The sequence below is a fragment of the Panthera leo genome, chromosome C1 (genome assembly GCF_018350215.1).
Source record: "Panthera leo isolate Ple1 chromosome C1, P.leo_Ple1_pat1.1, whole genome shotgun sequence".
Taxonomy (NCBI): domain Eukaryota; kingdom Metazoa; phylum Chordata; class Mammalia; order Carnivora; family Felidae; genus Panthera; species Panthera leo.
Genome location: NC_056686.1, coordinates 14,921,934 through 14,927,199, shown reverse-complemented (window position 1 = coordinate 14,927,199; position 5,266 = coordinate 14,921,934).

The following is a 5,266-nucleotide window of genomic DNA, read 5'->3' as shown; positions in this document are numbered from 1 at the left end:
TATATGAGCTACTTACAAGTTTATTTGAAAAAAGAGGCAACGGCTAAGTCACAGGGGGACCAGTAGGCTAGCTGCATGACCTCGATCGTTACTTAGCTTCTTTCTGAACCTCATTTCCCTCATCTGTAAAGTGGGGGTAACAGCAGCGCCTCCCTACTGCGCCTGTTCTGAGGATAACATGAGATAATGCACGTGGGGCCTGACACATGGCGAATGTTCACTAACTCTTAGCTGCTATCATTATTATGGCTATTGTTGTTGTTGAGGCGAATGCTATAATTATTATAAACCTTGGGACTTGGGACCTTGTTGGCTGAGCTACTCCTTCCTACCCGAGTACCTGAAGACGATAGCCTCTATGCTCCAGACATCCTGGGGGAGCCCCCAGGCCAGTCCTTCCCCTTCTCACAGCTCTGGGGACAGAGGAATCAGGCAGAGCTGGTGGGGGAGGGACAACTTCTTCTGGAACTCTATGCTGAGTGGCCTACTCCGGGTAGCGAGAAGTACTTGCAGATTAATTTTTAACATGGTCCGGGGTCCAAAGGGCTGAGTTCCCATCTCTGAGACCCTGAATCCCATTCCCTTCCAGGGATCCTTAAGTAGGGTAGAGGCTGGCTTGGGGAGAGGGCAGCAGGGGGGCTAACAGAGATGCTCCCTCTGCGCTCACCCTCCATGCAGCTCTGACCAAGGCAAGCCAGGATGCATCTCTGCAACACTTCCTCCCCTCATGGGTCAAGGCTGCAAGGAGGGGTTGTAGGATTCTGTCTGCCTGGGAAGGGGGGCAGCAGGAAACGACCCCCCCTCCTCCCAGAGGAGGTGCGATTACAACTGGATCTTGAAGGATGGGTAGCTCACCAGTGAGTTAAGCAGGGAAGGGCATTCCAAGAAGAGGGAACAGCTTGCACAATGGCTCAGAGATGCTGTCCACTCTCCTGCTGCACTTCTGTCTCCCTATAGAGATTAGTGGTAAAATCTTTAAAGTGTCAAAGGTATGTGGGCTTATTCTGGGGCCCGCAAAGGAGGATGCTGGGGAGAATTTTCTAGGCCATGGCTAGTCCTAGAGAAAAGACATCTCAAGTGATTGACTGGATCGGGCAGCCATGAAAGGGGGGACATCAGAGTTTGATGAATGCCCTCCAAGTGCCAGGCCTTGAACTGGATGCTGTGATACACCTGTCATTCTCACAGCCACCCTGCAAGGGAGATGTGCTGCCCATTGTATAGATGAGGCGACTGAGGCTCTGTGAGGCGACATCTCTCGCGCAGAATCCTGCAGCAAGTGAGAGAGTGGCAGAACCAAGATGAGGCCCCCGATTTTTATGACCCTAAATGCCATCAAGGAAGAGAATATGTGACAAAAATAGGCAGCGGCATTACCCTCCTGTGCATGGGCAGCTCAACTGTCCCATTGCAGGAACAAACCCTGGTTCTTTAAAGACAAGAGCCCTCTGCCTTCCCTGGGGTGGGGCTCTGGTGGGTGGGTGGGGGAGGCAGAAGCCCCTTCCAATATACCGGCTATGGGGTGAGGTGTGCGGGCCAGACCTTTGTAGGGCCCAGGACTCATTGCAATCACCTCCCCACCAGCCCTGATGCTCAGGGGGACCCCAGGGGAAGCCAGTAAATGGGAGAGGACAATGAGAGGATCCCTGAGTCGAGGCTCATGGTGGGGTGGGGCTGGGGGGCTATGATGGCCCCATCCTGCCAGCAAAGATTCAAATGGGGGGGTTACACGGTTCAAGTTTCATCCAGAATGAGGCCCATCCACAGGGGAAAATCTCCCCTGGATTAGGGCTGGGGGACTGAAGAGGGAGAAGAAGGGGGTTCAGTGGTTGCTAATTAAAGGACTGAGACCCATACAGTGTAGGGCGTGATCAGCCCCCTCCAGGCCTCCCCTAGAGAGAAAGCCTTCTTCCCTTTTCTTTTCTCCTACTCACAGCCAGCCACCTCAGCTGTCCCTGTCACTTCTCTCCCTGTTGGGTCTTTTTAAACCACATTCTGCCTGTAGAGGATGGGTGTGCTGCCTACTGGACCCCGGAACTGCACAGGAGGGAGGAAGGAAGCTGCTCCTTTTCCCAGGTTTAGCTTTGAGGGTGGGCCAGACTGGCAGGGACAGAGATCTTATCTCCTGACCCCTGCCCCCCTCCCAGTCTTCTTCCCTCCTGGCTCTACATCCAGCTTCTTTCAGATGTCCCTTCTCAAGCTGTAGCTCCCAAACCATCACTGTCCTGGTCATCCTTCTCCAAAGCCTACTTTCTAGCCTGTGGGTGCTGAACTCCTTGCTGCCTCAGGGCCTTTGCACCTGCTGTTCCCTGAGTCTGAGATGCTCTTCCCTGAGATGCACTGTCCTTTGGGGCTTGACTCAAATGTCAGTTCCTCAATAGGCCTCTGACCCCTCACTGAGGCCAGGTCGGGGCCCCTTGTGAGATGCTCTCCAAGCACCCGAGTATTTCTGCACCCGAGTATTTCTCCTTTAAGTCCAAATCACTACTGCAGTCAGCAACGAAGGGGGATCAAGTCACCATTGTCAGTCTCCCTGAAAGCGCCTCTCGAATTTCATAAACATGAGTTGGATCTGGCACAGCGACTAGCACAGCGGTCCCACTTTAGGTAGGGGGATTGAGAAGTCCTCTTGAGGAGGTGGTTTGTCAGCCGAGGCTGAAGGAGGGGACTGTCCCATTCCCCACCGTCCCCCAGAGCTCAGTGCCTGCCCTTTCTGGTGCTTCATAAGCCATGAGCTGGGGGAGTGAGGGGCTGACGCCTCAGTTCCTACCAGCCACTGCCGGTTTCAGGTGCTCTCAACAAAACTCCCTCCCGGTCTCTGTTTCTCACTTTTCTCTCTCTCTCTCTCTCTCTCTCTCTCTCTCTCTCTCTCTCTCTCTCTTTTTTTTAAGTCTTTCAATGTTTACTTATTTTTGAGAGAGAGAGGAGAGACAGAAACAGACAGAGCACGAGCAGGGAAGGGGCAGAGAGAGAGGGAGACACAGAATCTGAAGCAGGCTCCAGGCTCTGAGCCGTCAGCACAGAGCCTGACGCGGGGCTCAAACTCATGATCCGTGAGATCATGACCTGAGCCGAAGTCAGACGCTTAACTGACTGAGCCATGCAGGCGCCTCTTCTCCTGTCTTTAATGCCGGAGTCACCCTGGCTGAGGTCACCAGTGACCTCCATCTTGCCAAAGCCATTAGTCAGGTTTCTGAGGTCATCGTCCTCAACCTCGAAGTGTTGTTCGATGTGTGGATTCCCTTTTTCTTGTTCACTTTCTTCCCTTGGCTTCCGGGAAGCCCTGTCCTCCCGGTTTCCTCCTGCCGCTCTGTGTCTGCAGCCTGGGCTCTTTCCTTCTCTGCTCAGCCACCAAGCACGATGGGGCCTCTCTGCCTCTGTCTATATCTTCTCCTCTCCCAGGTGACTCCATCCAGAAGTATGGCTTTAGAACAATGGCGTCCAGATTTCACGTGTCTCGATCCTGGAGGCCATCTTGTCTATCCAGCTCCCCCACTGGCTTCTCGGCTGAGATGTCTGTTAGCATCTGAATTCAAGGTGGTCTGAACCAGAACTGCTTTTCCCCTCACCCAGCCCCCGACTTGCCCTGCCCCCACCCCCTCTGTGCCTCCATTAAAGGCCTGGCCGGTCACCCAGTTACTTAGGCCACAAACCTGGCGGTGACTCCCCATGCCTCACTCCCCCTCATCCCCAGCCTCACTCCAGCACGAAGCCCCCGCTCGTCCTTCAAACTCGGTCTTGAGTCCGGCTGCTTCTCCCCATGGTCACGGCTCCAGCCCTACTCCAAGACCTCACTGGTCCCCAGCTGCATCTCTAACTGGTTCTCCTGCTTCCTCTCTCCCTCTCCCAAGCCCATCCTGTAAAATGTGGCCTGAGTGAGCTTTCAAAAACGCAAGCATTCCAGATGCTTCCACCGCTTAGAAGAGATCCCAGAGTCTTTGCCGTGGCCTGAGTGGCCCTACCCATCCCTCTGGCCTCAGGCCCGGCCAGTCTCCCCTCGGCTGCCAGCCTCATCAAACACCCCAAGGTTCTTCTCATCATAGAATCTTGGCACGGGTTCCTCTATCTCCCTGGACATCCCTAGGGGTCTTCACATGGCTTCTGCCTCATGAACCTTTCCTGACCACATTTCCCCGTCACCCTCTACGGTTACCCTACCCACATTCCTTCAGCGCGTGATTGCTGTCTGATAGCATATCGGTGATGGGTTTACTGCCCTTCTGCCTATAGATGGACGGATGCTTGTCTCCCTTACATCCTGCTGTGTCCTGGGCACCTCGACCAGTGCCTGGCACTCAGGAGAGGTTCATAAAACAGACGTGGAAGGGAGGGAAGAAGCCGCCAAGGTACAGTTCAGGGCAAACTCCGGGGCCGCAGAAGACACCCAAGAGTCCATAAGAGAGTTACCAGTTGGTTACTTAACCTTAAATAACTCCCTGTTGGGGCCACCCACCCGGTCTCTGCCTGTAATTCCTTTCTTTCTTCATTCAAGAGTAGTCAGGCTAAAGTCCACCCAAGGTAGCTCTTAACCCCCAGTCTGTAGCCACTGCAGGCAGATTTCAGTGAACTCACAGAATTCTCCAGAATCTGGGTACACTTGGGTAACTATCGAGGCCAATGTGCAGGGTTCCCGGAACTAAGAAACCTGGCTCCAAATGATACGGTGTTAATGATAACTACATTCCACCGAGCCATTATTTCATGCCAAACAAGATTTTAAATGTTTTCCATGCATTTTCTCACTGAATCCTCAGAAACGCGCCTTGAGGCTGTGGAGTCTGCTATCTATCGCTGTAAAACAGTCCACCTTAAAACTCAGTGGTTTAAAAGAATACCCATGGCATTTGCTCACAATTCTATAGGCCAGCAAACGTGGACTGGTCTCAGCTGTCAGCTCTTCTGATGGTCTTGCCCGGGGTCCCTCGTGTGCAATCATCTAGGGGTACAACTGGGGCTAAATGGTCTAAGATGGGCTCACTCACCTGTCTGGAGGTTGGCACTGACTGAGGACTGGGCCACGTGTCTCCCGCAGGCCAGCCTGGGCGTCTTCCGTATGACGGCAGAGTTCCAAGGCAGCAAGTCCCGTCGTGCGGTTTTGCTGCCTTTGCTCGAGTCACGTTTGCTGAAGTCACGTGGCCGAGCTCCGACTCCATGTGAGAGGGGACCACACAAGGAGAGGGTCCAGGGAGAGAGAATTCGTTAGAGACCGTTATAGAACAATCAGCCACGGAGGTTAATATGTGATTACCCATGCCTTACAGGTGGG